Source organism: Archocentrus centrarchus, chromosome 8 (assembly GCF_007364275.1).
Source record: "Archocentrus centrarchus isolate MPI-CPG fArcCen1 chromosome 8, fArcCen1, whole genome shotgun sequence".
NCBI classification, from domain to species: domain Eukaryota; kingdom Metazoa; phylum Chordata; class Actinopteri; order Cichliformes; family Cichlidae; genus Archocentrus; species Archocentrus centrarchus.
In genome coordinates, this window is record NC_044353.1 from 17589037 (window position 1) to 17605952 (window position 16916).

A 16916-nucleotide genomic window follows, 5' to 3' on the forward strand; every position below is an offset into this window, starting at 1 on the left:
TAAAAGTAGGAAATGAAGAACAAAAGAATAAGGAGCAGGCTCTCTGGTGGCAGCAGCTGATTTCTGTTTATTTAAAAAAAAAAAAAAAAAAAAAACTCCACAACTTATTTGGGTCTACTGTGACGCTTACTTATTTGACTTGAACGGCAGAACCAAAACACTCAAACTGAGCATGTTGATGAGGAGGCGCCATGGTGCAGCCTTCACTCATTGGTCCAGTACTCACCTCCGCTCCTGTCCCGGAGCAGGTAGCGGTTGACATCTTGAATGTTGGTGTTGATGGTGGGTCCACTTGGGACACTGCCGGGGGTTACGTTGGGGTCAGTTTCAGGGTCGATATTCTGGAGGCCCTTCCAGGGTACACCAGGACAAAACTCTGAAAGCAAAAGGAAAGCATGTGCATGATTTTCATAACTGCAGGGCATAAAAGAAACAGTAATAATTCACAGGTAAAGGTTTTTCTAGGATGCTCATTTGCTGCATTTATATTGAAAATCATGTCCTGAAGATATGACAAAGCAGTTGCAGCTGCCAACAGAAACTAAAAGCTGACAAGCTGAGAACCTTAGTGCTCCTCACCTGGTGGCCAGTTGATATTGGTCCCATTGGCCATCTTGTCACTGCTACTCTTGCCCTGTCCCCAGCTGTCTGGGGGGACAAGAGGGCTGGTAGGAGACTCTGTGCTGGATATCAGGTTGTAGGGGCTGTAAGATTCATCCAGCTGAGTGGGCTTACCAGGAGGGCCCAGGTTGGCACCTGAGAAAAGCAAAATCAAACAAATGCCCTGGTTTAGGTTTTATATTTGAAACCTGAAACAGTTTTAGACACCCCCCCCCGACCTTCGGTGTCCCGAGTAATCATGTGGCTGAACTGAACAGAATTTTGGCATATATATATAATGCTGCATACACAACTTCCTGCCCACATATCAAATCTGCATTTTACATGTTGAAGACAGGACCTTGGTTTCAAAGGGCCTTTAGGTGAAATAATCACAACTATAATCCACTTTCTTTTCTCACCATGCTTGCCCAGGTTGGGCTCTAATGGAGAAGAGTTTCCAGAGAGGCTTTCAATGGAGTTTGGGTGCGTCCACTGTGACAGGCGCGATTGAGGTTGGGGGGGTTCCTTCATTGACAGACTTCCCACCTCCATTACATTCAGTCCAGCTGAGGACACAGAGAGACGTTACTTCACAATACTGCAAAGATTACATTTCCACATTCAAAGAGCAAAGCTGATACTACTCACAGAGAGAGTAGGGGCCATAGGTGTTGGGAGATGACTGCGGCTCTTTGGTCTGCAAGTCAGGGAGGCCTGGAGCCTGGGGATGACCTGGAAATGAATCCAGGGAGGATTTGGCTCCACCAGGATGCAGGCCTGAGTGGGAAGGGGGCGGCTGCTGTTGCTGCTGCTTCATCAGCAGGGCCTGGGCCAGCTGACGCTGGTGCTGTTGGATCTGCTGCTGCATGTTATTGATTGTACGTGCAACCTAGAAAAACATCACAAATGGATATTTAATGTGCATGTGTTACAGCTGGCATAAACAAAAATATACACTGGAGTTATTTTTTTCAGTGATCCTGTAAGAGAAATAAAAAGTGAACTTACTTGCTGCTCTTGTTGTCGAATGGGGCCAGAAACATTGCGCTGCGCCTGCAACATCTGCTGCTGAATTTGTAAACGCTGGTACGCCTGTGCAGGCATGAACAGGATTTAAAGTTTCTCAATACTACGTATTATAAATGTAGTTTAAACAATGTGATTACGTGCCATTAAGTTAAAGGTGAATTTATAAATGCTCTTATTGTAATCGGTGCTATAGGGGTGTGTTAGAGTAACATATGTATTATGTGCACTCAGCTTTTCATCAAATGTATCTAACAAAACTGAAAGCAAACAAAGCTAAATGAGACTCACCAGTTGCAGCTGGTAAAGTTGATTCAGAAGGGTCATATGTTGAGGGTTTATTGGTGAGGTTAAAAGTGCAGGATTCAGACCAATGTTTTTTGCTGCAAACTGTAAGAGCTGTGCTTGAACCTGTGGAAAATACGATACATAAGCAAAGGCTTACCAAAATGTAGAAGTAAAACTGAGCATTTTGTTAATGCTTAATGCATAATCTGCACCTTTCTCGTGTGCAAAACTCACAGACACTTGAACTGATTAAATAATAAATGTGAGAATCTTACATGGCGTGCTTTTAAAGGCTATGATGGGATTATAAAATATTTACCACTGTATACATTAAACCTGTTCTCTACTAATGTATATAGATGGCAAGTTTTAAATAAGTTCATATCTCTGTGTTTGTGTGTACTAGTATACCTGAGGGGAGAGAAACTGAGGCACTTGAGCACGTAGACTAGGCTGAGAGGAGCTGAGAGGCGGCACTGGTGGCTGAGGAGGCGGCTGCGGCTGCTGCATGGCCCGGACTTGTGCTGCTCCACCACCGCCAAACATTCCACTCTGCATCTGCCGAAAAGAGAAGAGTCAAGAGAATGCTGGCCATTTTCTTTAATCGGTTTCTTTAGCATCCACTTGACTAAAGTGGGCATTAAAAAAAAAAAAAAAGAAGAAAAAAATGCTGATGATCTACATTTGTGGCTTTTAAGTGTCTTAAAAAAAAAACAGAAAAAAAAAAAAAATTAATTTAAGGTTAGACCAGACCAGATCAGCACATTCAAATGCAGATTAATGACCGACTGACTCACCTTATCCATGAAGGGCAAGCGGGGATCTGCTGAGGGGTCTTTGGGAAGAAGCGGAGGCCGAGGGCAGCTCATGGGCTTGTTGATGAGCCCGTTGTTGTAGTCGTGGCCAGCTATCCCCATCCCACGCTTGTCAAGCTCTGTCTTCTTTTCCAGCAGAGCACTCATGGCCTGATCCAGGTTCATGTTGTTGCTCTTCAAAGCCTCCTCTGCTGGATCCCTCTGAGAATAGATAAATCCCAAAATGCGATGATCTGATGTACGCTGTTAAAAGTCTTTTGTGACTATCTCTACAAATGCAAATTTAGTCTAATTACTAGTCTTTTAATCAAAAATTTATATAATGGTGATTGAGTGTCTTCGAATATTTTTGTCGGAAATCAAGAAATAAAGTTCGCTGTAAATTTGTGCACTATGTTAAAAGAATAAGCACTTGGGCACCAGATTAGCTCACTGGGTTGAGCAGACAACACATATACTGTAAAGCTAATGCAGAGGCCCGGGTTTGAATCTGCCTTAAGGTCATGTACTGTGTTGCGTGTCTTCCCCCCCAGTCTTTGTCCTTAGTTTTCTTGTCTTCTCTATACTCTCCTATTCCAATAAAGTATAAAAAGACCCTCAAATATATTTAAAGACAAAAATAAACACTTGATGATAACTCAACTCACAGGGAAGCCCATGTCAGTCAGCTGCTTGATGAGACGGTTCATGATCCAGACCTCATCCTGCTTCCCCGGGACCTTTCCCTGTGGGAGATATGATCAAAAATTACTGGCATGCCAATGCAAGTCTCTTATGAAATCACAATGTCAATATAAGGGACTGTTCTTCATGCAATTATCTTTGCTTCACACCTTCTGTGGGGCCTTTTTGTTTGCATTGCTCCAAGAGTTACATGAAGAGTTGCTCTCCTGGGAGGCAGTGTTATTCCACATGTCTACCTCCTCTGCATCCCACTGACTGCCTGACAGACTCAGGTCTTCACCTCCACCTCCCCATCCATCTTGCATAGGTTTGGGGGCTGGAAAACACACACACAAAAACACATCAACAACATAGGCAAAACAGCTATCTTATGTGGTATATTTGTGCTGCTTGCCTTTATTTAAAATACCTTGCTCAAATTACTAATATATCCCACATACCAACAGGGATGGATACTGAAAGCCAGTATTAAAACAAGCACTGGCCCAAATTATTAAAGACAGTAGCCGTCGAATGAGTCTGATCAAATGTTATTAGTTCTATTCTTCATGCACAATTTCTCTCTCCAAGCCTCTGTCTGAGGGGCGGGGGGCAGCCGCCTCTTTCACACACTGCAGCACTATGCATTAAATACACTAACAGACCCTGTTCACACACCCTCAAAACTGTGGTTTAATTTTTCTAGAGTAAATGCTGACAACACTCAGCCACACATGCAATAATATGGCAGGCCGGAAAACATGAGCAATATGTAATACATGTAGGTAAAGTGTGTTTGATAAAAAACAAACAAACAAGTAAGCAAAAAAAAAAAATCAAAAAAAAAAAAAAATCAAAAAACACAAAAAAGTTAACAAAAAGTTAACTACTAAAAAAAAAACAACCCATAAGAGTACAGTACAATGCAGTATGACAGAGTAGTAGTAGTACATGTAAATTCTGAACAGCATTTATCATATTTCAGCAAATTCAAATGTTGAATAATTGCATATTTACATCTTAAATTATACCGTTTTCCAACAGTGCATGTTGTCTTCCAAATCTAGAATACCTCAAAATACTAGAAGATTTAATTATTCACAGTTTCTAACCTACCACACCCTGGTTCCAGTTAGAGGTATACAGCAGGATTTTTGAGCCATGTTGTCAACCCTGGCTCAAAAACCCTGACGGACGGGTGGGGTGGTGGTTATTGGGGGGTCATATGCATGAGTTTCTTGGGCTGGTAAGGTTTCTAACTATTAGATAAAATGTTGTTTGTACTGTTTTGCACCTAATACAATTTGCAGGTTTCATAACTTTTGGTTCATAAAGTCTCATATTTTGGCTTTAGAAGAGGTTAGAGACTTAATACCAGTTGTTAGTCCAGGTATTAATTTTACTAATAGCTTAGGAGGTTTCAGAGACAAACTCTCTGAGAACAGTTTGTTTGTGTTTGGTCATTTTGAGTGAGATTCTTGTTTAAGAAAATGATCTGGATACATTTGACTGACAAAGCTAAACATTGCACATGGAGACCACTTTAAAAAAAACAAACAATGTAGCCACTAGGGGTCAGTGTAGATTTATGTGCAAACTCAAGTACTCTTGCTTCCCTTGTGCCATATTGATGTCCTTGACTTGACTCATCAGGAGAGAATTTTTAAACTTTTGTTTTTAAGCAGTGTAGCACACATACAGTATGACTGTACCACAAAGCTATTCACACTTGGACAAGACAATGCTAGATATACAGATTAAGCCATTTACCAGGTTTACAAGATGCAGATGTCATTGTTGGGTTGCCCCTGCCATAGCTGTCCGGGTTGTTTTCCCCCCAGCCCCCACAGTTCCCGCTGGGTTTGCCCCAGGCAGACGTCCCATTATCAACGCTGACCGGAGAAGATGCAGGTTCCCCCCAAGAGCTCTCTGATTTTGTGTGGGAGCTGGCTATCTCTCCCCAACCTGGAGGACACACAAAGACAATGAATAAAATGACTTCACTGCTCAGAAACCAATCAGATTATATGGTGTTTTTTTGAATATTGCAGCCATGCAGTGTCAAACAAATCAGCAAAGACTTAGGTATTATGATGCTTTTTATTCATTACACTGACTTCTGTTTGCAAAATTTGTTTTGCTGAAATGATAGTTAAGAATTTAAGACCAAATCATCTTCTTTTCCTTCATATAGAACCACAACAAAGGCAATTTCATCCACACAGTGGGGCCTGGTTTACTTTGTTTTTTACTAAATGGCCATCCACTCACAAGCTAAGTTTTTATATGCCTAACACAGAGAAAGGGGGACAGAAATCTAACAAGCATGTTTGACTGTGTCTGGTCCGTATCAATGTTCAAATACATTTAAATACTTATTTTTTTAATTGTTTGTTCCCTAATAAACTGAGCCTTAAATATAACCGAGTCGCTGGTTAACACCATTAAACTGATTATCCTTCTGTTTTGGAGTGTGAAATGCCAGCCATGCAGAGAGGCAGAAACCTGGGTTTGGCTTAGCAGGAAGATTGATGGAGAGAGGAGATGCCCATTTAAGATTTGGCACAGTCGCGTCCCTTTTGGCAAGAAAGACATAGTGCTGTCTCTAGGCCTGCAGCAGCGCCAGGCTCAGTTTAGATCTCTCTCCAGGGAAAGGTCAAGTCCTAAAGGCTGCTTCAAAATTACAGTTAACATTCAACCTTCACCAGGTCACTGGGTAAGAGCTGCACTAATCCAAACAAGACATAATGGTTCAAAAACTTTGTTTCTATCCTATTTAAGTGACTAACACCCTAGCTATTTGGTACAGAGTGAGGTAAAAACCAGTCAACAGTCTGCTATCAACATGGTATCAACATAAAGAGTCAAATGAGGGCCAGCAGGGGGCGTCTGCCCCCACCAATGTCCAGGATCTTGCTCCACCTCCTCCCTTCAACTACCGACAGATGGTGGCTCCTATATAATCACACACTTCCTATCCGTCTCAAACAGTTTGTGGTGAATCAATATTTTTACAAGGCCCTTTGTAAACAGCATTCTTGTGCTTCCTCTGCCATGTGAGGTTACCAGGGTTACCCGCAGTCATGCCTGGGTGTTGTGAAACGTGAGGGCCTCGCTGAGGGACAGGACTGGCACTGCCTACCTGATTTAGATAGTTGATTAGAGGTAAATCCCAAGGGAGTTAACTAGGTTAAGATTTTGCCCTTAAGTGGATCAACAGCTTGGAGCTTAATAGTGCACAGAGCCAACCACCAAACCAGCTTTTTAACACCTTTACTCTGAACAAGGAAAGAGAAACAAGGAAACCCAGGTGGGCATTATAGTTTACCTTTAGCTACATCTGATGCACTGCAATCAAATAATTAAAAGCTGAATGCTGACAATATATAACTCGACATTGTCAGCATTCATAAGCTTATAATTCTGACCAAGCTGGCTATATGAGATGATTACAATCTGCAGCAAAACAAACAAACTGAATATATAGTTTATATCATCTTACCTTGAGCCACCAGGGGACCTCTATTGTGAGACGCTCCAGGCTGGTGTTGCACAGTAGGATCTAAAGGCCCACTGGTGGGGGCTGAGTTCTGGGTGTTTTGGCTGTGGTTCTGTAAAGGTGCAGGCGGCCCGTGGTAAGTGTGATTGAGAGGGTGGGGGTGGTTGTTGTTGGGGCCAGGGGGGTTATTGCCTCCAGTAGTAACTTTAGCCTGGGACGATCCTGAATTGTTCCTGTCCCACAGATTGACTGCCTTGTTGTAGGTACCAGGGTCGCCCCAAGCAGAGGTCCCATCATCTATCTCCATCTTACGTCGGATGGAAGGAGGGGAAGGCTCTTCCCAGCCTGTAGGCTCAGTTGAAGACTCCTGCTTACTTCCACCCCAACTTGCACCTTGTTTCACTGAGCCTGAGCCTCCCCAAGAACCCACGCCCCCTCATCCATTGTTACCACTAAGCCCATCTTGAGGCTTGCCCCCCCAGCTTTGAGAAGGGCCACCAGGACGTTGAGGAAGTGACTCTCCCCAGCCACCATTACCTCCAGGTCCTGAAGTAGACATTCCCCAACCTCGTGGTTCTCCCTCCCAGCAAGTGTTAGTGGGACTCTTTTTACTCTCTTCTGGGTCCCCCCAGTCACCCGTGTTATTGCTCACTCCACTGTTAGCCCAACTGTGGGACACTTTGGGTTGCTCTCCCCAGTTCTGGGATGCTGACTTGATGTGAGAATCTTCCCAGCCACTTTGCTTCTCTCCCCAGGACTGACCACCATTTTTGGGTATACTGGTGCTTGGACCTCCTGGTGGCGGGTTTCCCCAGCCACCAGGGCCACCTGGGGGCTTAATGTTGTTGGGTGGCTCTCCCCAACCAGAGCTTGGCTGGTTGGCAGCTGCTATGCTTCCACCCCAACCAGAAGCGCCCTGAGAACCAGGTGCATCATTTTTGCTCCCAGAGTCAGTCATCTGGCTAGGGCCTGTGTTAGTGTTGGAGGGACCCTGGGCATCGATTGGAGTGGTTGAGCCAGAGCCCCATGATCCAGTGCCTACATCATTCTTATGTTTGGTATCGTCCATGTCCCAGGAGGTGTGCTGGCGAACGGGGGTCTGTCCCCAGCCACTGTTGCACAGCACCCTGGGGTCCAGATCCTGGGCAGGTATCAAAGGAGCTGATTTTTCTCTGGCTACCCGGTCTTTTTGCTGGGGATGTCCTTCCATGCTGTCACTGCTCCCTTCGCTAGCCCCAGCTGTGCTCACAGCTCTGCTCCAAGAAATGGACTGTGAATCCTGTGCAGGAGAGCTGGGCGTATCCCATCCTCCCTGGGCCTCTTCAGGATGTTCACCCCAGCCTCCAGAGTTCCCTGGTCCATCTGCTTCATGGCCCCAGCCAGGTGCCTCCTTAGATGAAGTTGCCTTTGAATTGCCACTGTTACCCCATACTGAATTACCATCTTCTCCATTGACCTGTGAGCCTCCTGCTGGTGCCTGGCTCATGGAACCCAAGCCTACAGGTGCACTTCCCCAGCCAGGCAAATTGCGGATGGGGCTGGGGGGTTCCTGCTTATTAGTGTGATTTGGTCCATCAGTTTTAAGGTTCTGAGGTTCTGAACTGAAAGACACATTCGTGGACGGGGAGGGGTGTGGCTCTGCATCAGAAGCCATCATGGTAACCCAGGCGTTGCCAATCCCCGAGGAGTTGCTGTTAGTGTTGGCTCCGGTACAGGTGCTGGTCTTGGCTGGTGGGGGGCCAGATGGGTTACAGAGGTTGGGTGTAGAGTGAGGAGGTGAAATGGTGTTGGCTCCCCCTGAGCTGCCTCCCCCTGTGCCGCTTTCGTCATGCCCCAACATTGGCCAGGCAGACGGGTTGGCATTAGGGTTTAGGTTCAAGTTAAAGTTGGTGGTGGAGGATGAAGGACCCCAGCCCCTACTGCTGCCTCCTCCACCTGGGCTGTCACTCTTTGTTTCACTCCCCACTGAGGACTGAGGGGGGCAATGGGAAGGTGTAGCCCCAGGGCCCCAGCTGCGATTGGTTGCAACCTGGCTAGAGAGCATGCTGGTTCCAGTATGATTGGCAGGGCTGGGCCCACTGCTGAGGTGGTTGGCAGGGAAGTGGCCTGTCTGGCTATTTGCTCCCGTGGCCATACTCACTGTACTACAACTACTGCTAGTACTACTGCTTCTGCTGCTGCTGGCCAGGTGACCAGAGTCACTGTCCAAAGGGCATCCTCCTGGAGGGGCCTGGCTCTGGCTGAGTGTAATAGAAGGCCAAGCCTCTGTATCCTTCTGGTCGATAATTAGTTGATCCCAGCCACTGAGATTGGTGGAAGATGCAGCACTCGTGGCAATCCTGTTGGCTGGCAGGTGCCCCCAGAGGGGATTATCATACTGGGCTCCCTGGCCACTCTGTGGGGGCAGTTCTGTGTGAAGAGAAAGGAAAACAAACAAACAAAAAATAAGCATGAGCAATATGATGAGAGCACAGAGACTAAGTTGCATACATCATCACGCCCACATCTGCTTAAGATTGAAATACCATGGCAACATGGAAGGTGTCTTCACTGTCCTTTATTAATTAAAATACATGCCATGCACATTAAAGAAAATAAGTAATATGACTAATATGACAGCAGAGAGGGCTTTAACTTATGAGTAAATTTTTTAAAATGTACTTTGAATACTACACATTTTTAAGCAACACCCATTTTCAAATATGCTGTGCATTGAAACAGGACAAATTCTATCCTGGAAGTAACTAAAATAAGATGATGTAACTACAGAGGACATTCAGTACTATTTAAAAATTTGCACTAAAAATATTAGGCATTAAGCGATATGCTGCACAACTGGATTATATTTTTATTTCTTTTCTTTCTTTTCCTCAAATGTTTACTTACTTTAGTGCAATTCTCAAAACAAAACATTTCTAAAACTGCAAAACAACATAAATTTATGTTTATTAGTACAGGAAGTAACACCAGCCACCTCTGGTAAAATTCTCTTCCGCTTATCCTAATAAGCTGGAAAATTAAAAACAAAAAAATACTGATTTAATACTGAGTGACTTGAGAATGTGAACATTTATCTGTCACATTTTAAAAAGCCTGAAAAAATTACCGTTAAAATAAAAACTAAAAGTTAAAACTACTCAATCATTCAGAAAAAAAAAAAAAAAAAAAAAATTATGGCAAATGGTGAATAGACTAGTTCTTATATAGTGCTTTTCTACTCTAGTTGAGAACTCAAAGTGTTTTATACAACACAACTGCATTCAGCCATTCACACACATTCATACAAGCAGTTTTTTCCCCTACATCTAAGTGCTTTTTCTATCTAGCATTTGCACACACATTCACACTCTGATGAATACATTGGGAGCAAATGAGGGTTCAATATCTTGCCCAAGGATACTTCGGCATGCAGACCGGCGCAGCCAGGAATAGAATCACCAACCTTCCAATTAGTAGATGACCTGCTCTACCTCCTGAGCCAAATTCTCTAAGCCTCAGGTCATTTAAGCTGGACTGAGGAAAAGTGGAGAAATGTTCTGTGGTCTGACCAATCAATATCAGCAACTTTTTTGGGAAATAATGGAAGTGGACTGGTCCAGACACAAAAGGTTTTGTGATTGTAATCTCATATTATATATATATATATATATATATATATATATATATATATATATATATATATATATATATATATATATATATATATATATATTAGGGCTGGGACTTTAACGCGTTAATTTCGATTAATTAATTACAGGGAAATTAACGCATTAAAAATTTTAACGCATTTTAATCGCACTTTGCACCGTGGAACGTTTCTCAGTGCACGAGTTCAGGCATACAGATTATATCGACGCACAATGTCCAAATTAGGGGCTGCATCCTGCGAAGGACCCGGCCCACGTCTTTCGCAGCCCACAAAGGCCGGAAGTGAGCGTCTAGCCTTCATATAAGCGTCGCCTGCCGTCACCTCTGCGTAGCTCATGTCGCCTAGCAACCGTGAGTGCGTAAAAGCAGCTGGTTAAACGGAGAACGAACTTTTTCTCCTTTTTGTGGTTTAATTTTAAGTCTTTAATTCAAAATAAGCTGTTAAAACAAGCATAACACATTTCAGCATCAAGGAATACAGCTGAGAGAATGATTAATTTCCATTATAACAAGTGAGACATTAATGTTGAATAAAACTATCCAGTTATGATGCTTAACTTTAATTTCAGGTGTTTGCTTATCACAGGAGCACTTCCACCCTTCGTTGGTCTGTGTAGTAGACTGGTGGGAAAATAAACAAAATCTTGAAGTTTAAGCTTATGTATATTGATTCATTCATCAACTAAACTTAAAGTAATATTTATCATGTTAAATATTGAAATGCGATTAAAATGCGATTAATTTCGATTAATTAATTACAAAGCTTGTAATTAATTCGATTAATTTTTTTAATCGAGTCCCACCCCTAATATATATATATATCTCAATCAGTTAAATATCAGGCTTAAATAATTTGAGAGGTGCCTTTTTTTATTTCTATCTAGCTCTATCTATAGAGCGAGAGAGCATGGATGTATATCCAACTCAAGCAACAATAAAATTTATTTGTGATAAACAGGGTTAAAAATGAATCAAACTGAAAACAGTTACATGTGAAATATTTTTGCTGAAATTGTCTAAACAACACACACTCTAAACAGAAGTCATAACAGCTAGAAATTGCACCTTTCCAACTATTGATGCATAGATCTGATATGTGATATTCTTTACTGTTGGGTGCTCTCTGTTTACTTCACCAGGCATCAGCAGCAGTGCACTGGTTGCTAGTGGGAGAATTAATGCTGTGCTCATCTCACCTCTGAAGATAGAGCTGGGAGTGACGGCACTAGCACTAGCAGTAAAAGCAAGGAGAAACGGGCTTTATTTTGCTCCTTAGCACGATAGAGCCACCACTACCAATATAATCCAACACAATACCTGTGTTTTTTTGTGCTTAAAAACACTGCTGCAGCACATTCAGGATAGATCCTGGTTAGTTCTCTGTGTGTGACTTTCTTAGTGAGTCACAGATACCATTATAGCACAGATTACAGGCTTCACAGTTTTACTACTGTTGACATGCACTGCCACCATCTTGGAGTGTCAAGTCGGGGTTGGTGGGGGTTCTCCAACTTTCCAAGTGGAAAGTCCGACTTGGAACTTTGGATTTCTGTCTTCCCTCTTTAAATGGAACGCAGCGCAACACAGAATGGAGGAAGCAAACATTCATCCCCATTAACATCAGGGTCCATTTTAAGATTCTGGTTCTGACTGTCAGAGCTCTGTATAGACAAACTCAGGTGTACATCCGTGAACTTTTGCAACCATACATCCCCAGGAGGTCCCTGAGGTCATGTGATCAGGGCCTGATGGCTGTGCATCACACAAAGCGGAGAACTAAAGGTGACAGAGCTTTTGCAATCGTGTCCCCTGGACTCTGGAACTCTCTCCCACTGAGTCTGAGACCTGTAGACTCACTGGTCACTTTATTAAAGCACGTAAAAACTCACCTATTTAAACTTGCTTTTGGAAAACTTTCTCTATTTATGTTTTCAGCATTCTGTTGTGAAGCACTTTGCCATGTTTATCTCGAAAGGTGCTATATAAACACAAGTTTATTTAGATTTTTATCTTACTAAACAGCAAAGGGTCAGTAGTTTGAAGGCATTTAACATATATTAAGGAAGAGCGTTTTGACTTAACCACAAACTGTGGTGAACCAAGCTGACATGAGTGAAAAACTCTGATGAACATGCTTTCCCTGTCAGCGTCTCACTCATGTTTGGCTTAATGTGTGTTGGAAAGCTTTCATTGCACTTCCAGTAACACAAGGTGCTGAATTATTTCAATTCTCCCATCTCTTTTGAGCTGCAAAGCAAGTGTGTAACTTGTGTAATAATAAGTGTGTAAATACATTGAGTGTGAGCAGGGAATTAGACGTGAGCATGTTTGTAAAGGACAACAGCATACAGTCGTGACTCTCACACTAAGCTGAAATGAGCCTAGTGCAAATAAACAAGGTAAATAAAGTAAGTTTATTTAATATGTATTTTATTTATCTTTGTCTTAATGTATTTCACTAATAGATACTGATTTAATATATTTAAATCCTAGGAGGTATTTGTTTGGTACACTTTAATTTATAAAACAGTATTTAAGCTGAGCCTGATGTTACCTTATATAATTACCTTCCTCAGAGTAAGGAATACAGCCTATTAGCTTAACACTGTTATAGGGTTTGTACGCAGTTTTGGCAAATACCCAAAGCCATAGTAATGATATAGAATAGGAAAAGGAAAAAGCTGGATTGTAGCATCCCTATTCCAAAAAGTCACCTCAAGAAGGAATTTCACTCTTGGGAACCACATTGCAGAAATCAATGACAACATCCTTTACTTATAACCTCTACTTAACACGAAACATACACCTCAGGAAGCATCTACATGTACAACTATAAGGAAAAATGCTTCATCTTATTCCCAGTAGAATGATTTGGGTGATCTGCCTGGATTTCTAGTGCTGAAACAGTAAATTCCTCTCCTCCAAATAATCAACCTTGCGCCACCACACGGGCTCATTTCTGCTGTACCTCAAACTGAAGCCACTGTTGTTTACATGCGCCCTCACATGCATGCATAGTTTGTATGCAAATCCACTGACCATGTCACAACAACAGGAGGTAAGTGATAGGATGTGTGTACCAAGATGTTTTCAAGCTTACTTTAATGCCTGCAACTACAGTCAAGGGAGAGAGGATGCAGGGGGGGGAAGAAAAGAGGGCAACGCGTTTCTGACACACAGCACCGTCGTTCTGTAGCGTCACTCGACTGAGAAGTGCAGGACCGCCATTTTCTCAGTCCTGAACTAGAGCCAAAAAGGCTCTGATCTCCTGTCTGTATAACCATCATTGCTGCTTCAATAGCAGGCATGCCTCACTCACAATAACACACAAAACATCATAACTCAACACTGCATGCCCACAGCGTGCTGTCGCTTTAATATTTAAAAGTGCGCAAACACAATCAGCCAAAGCAACATAGAGGGATGAGAGAAAAACAGAGAGCTAGAAGAAAGTAGAAGAGAGTGCAACACAGTAATAAAATACCTGTGGAGAGGTGCCTCCCAACCATCCTGTAAAGAGCTAGGTTTTGTGCAACGCAGCGACCATCCTTGCCTCAATATGTCTGCTCGGCTCGCCAAGCTTCTGAGGCTCATATCTGAAATGCTGCCAAGAAGTTGCACAGCTCTTGCACGGCATGAGACAACCCCCCACCCCACCCCCCCTCCTTCTTCTCCTCCCCCTCCCTTCCTTCCTCACTCCTCTTGCTCAGCCCCTCCCACTAACCCTACTCTGGCTGGGTCTCTCCTCTTCTATCTATTGCCTCTCTCTGGCTTTATTTATATCATGCTCTATTCCTATCCTGATGGAGGATATTCTCCCTCGCTGGAAAAGCACTGAGACACGGCCGACTGGGGGGGAGGGGAAGAGAGTGAGAGAAATGGGGGAGACTTATTATTCATTCACAAGGCATGATGTAAAACAAAACAAAAGGGGGGCTCTTCTCTTCCACCCCTGCCCTCACATCTTTCAATCTTTCAAAACTGTCACTAAACATTTAGCTCCATCTGCAATTAGTACTGCCGCCCACGACAGAAAACCTCTTGAATAGCAGCAGCAGCAGCAGCAAAAGAACAAGAGAAACCCTTCAGAGCTGGAATGGCAATTTTCTCACACACATGCACATGTTTATGCATGAGCAGGCACATGATGAGAATGCACAAGATGACAAATGTTTATTTTTGTCTAAATTTATGGCCGCTAGTCGGAAATGCAGTAATCAAAAACAGCAACAGTAGGCTTGTGGAGAGAAAAATGTCACTTCATGGAGCTGCTTTCTGGGCACATGAAATAAAGCAAGCTTAGATGGATCTGCTCATTTTGCACGATTAGTCTGGTTCCAAATGTGGTCCTGGAGAGACAGGGGAGTCAGAGCATGCACACATAGAGACAACAGAGGAAGATACCCATGAGACAGAAGGCAGAGAGGGAAGAGGATTGGAAGAGCAGGGAGCAGCAGCTCTCCAGATCAAGGCTGCTATTGTTTACAAATGATCCCAGCACCCACACAACAACACAATAAGTCAATGTTTAGTAGAGAACAGAGTCCCTTTGTGGCTGAGGTTCAGCCCCCTGTGCCTCTCGGCTGTGAGGTCTTAATGCATAGTGAGGTCATGGCCACTCGCTCGCTTTGTGTGTTAACTTACACACAGTACAGATGATGCATCTACTGCATGTATGTATCCACACTGGGCAAGCAGAGGAAAAAAAACAAAACACACAGCTTCCTGACAGCTACTTGGACACTTTTTTTGTATACAATAAAATGCCACAGAAAGATAAAGGTAAAGTATTTAGACATCCAGAGTTGGCATCACCAAAATTCACAGTGTTCAAATATTTAAGTTTGTGATCATTTAGCTTGGAAAGCTAGGTGGCCTGTGGGATTTAGGTCAGAACTCCAGGAGGACCGTTTGCTTTAAAATTCTCTTTCAGCAAGTGGTTTACACACTTTGGCTCATTTTGCTGAATCCTCATTTTTCTTGATTGTAAAACGATGTGGTCTGATCTGGTGCTGGTCTGCCTGTGTGGCTTCTGTCGCCACCCTTCACTTTTGAACATTTGGACAACACACCCGACTACAAGCGAAGGAAGACTGAGTTTCCTTGCTGAAGTCGCCTTCTTTGTGCAAACAATGCTTTGACTTTTCTCTGTGCTCACTTGCCTTTTCTTTTTCCTCACAGCAATAAGGGCATGCTCAATTAGCTCAACTAGCTTGCTCAAATGAGATTTCTATCTTATGTGAAATAATCCTATAAACTTGATTGATATTTTCTGATAGTTAACCTGACCAAATACTTTTAGGACAACTGTATACTTTGAAGGTAAACTAATGGTGGTAGGTAGTATGAGGGTAGAACAAGGGAGGGATCCAGACGAATAAAAACATAAAGAAAGAGAAGACAGAAAATGAAGGACAAAGATGGATGTTGAGAGATAGGAGGAGGAAATAATCTAAGAGGGCTGTGTGGGCCTCAGCTGTACTGATACTGGCTTAATGAAGTCCCTGAGGGGCAGAGAGACTGGATGGTACAGAGCTGACAATGCATGCTGCCAGCCAGATGAATGAGCTCTCTGATAAACACACAAATGTGCACCTCCCAGGAATTTGCTACCTCTGCATGCAATGATCTCAAACGCCACATTCTCTGTTTGATTTGAGGCATCGTAATCAGTGCAAAACATTACAGGAGCAGCACAAAAATCAAGGGTCACATCTGCAAGATAAACAGGTTTTGTATACTGTTTTGAAGTCTCAATTTTGCAAACAACACAACTGGTTGCTTAAATTTTCTTTGCAAGCACTGATATTTCCTGTTCCACTTCTGCACAAACCAACACAAAAACACAGACGGGAATGTGACTGACTGAAAAATACAGCAACGTGGTGTTCTCTGATGTTTGGAAGTTGGATTAACTAGTCTGATTTTTATTACGCTGCAGCCCACTTACTGACATTAACAGCAGCAAGTAAGCAGCTTTAACCAGTATTTCATCACAGTCATAATGGGGCATATTTTCTCTATGAATCCTTTGAGTCACTTTTCAGATTGCCTCACACAAGCAGATTTGATAGTTTTCTTTTCCATATGAGCCAGAAAATCTAACACTGTAGCATTCTGGGCTCTTTTTTTTTTTAAATGAAAAAAGGTATTTAAATGGGTTGCCTAAATGCATTTGCAGTTTTGCACAAATTGTTAGAGGAACTGAAACAATCTAAGAAATTTAAGTATCAGTTAGTGATGATGGTTAAACTGAAATGCTGAGAATGGGAGCATTTAACAAGTTATTACTAAGGTTGGCATTTTTTTGTAATACAGCATTTCTATTCCAGTGGATGGTATATAAAAAAAGTACTGCTACAAACACTTCTAAA

At 42.8% G+C, this 16916-nt stretch overlaps 1 pseudogene; it reads right to left on the reverse strand.

Annotated features, from left to right (window-relative positions):
• Positions 1 to 16916, reverse strand: part of LOC115785298 (trinucleotide repeat-containing gene 6C protein-like) — a 42071-nt pseudogene that overhangs the window by 9265 nt on the left and 15890 nt on the right.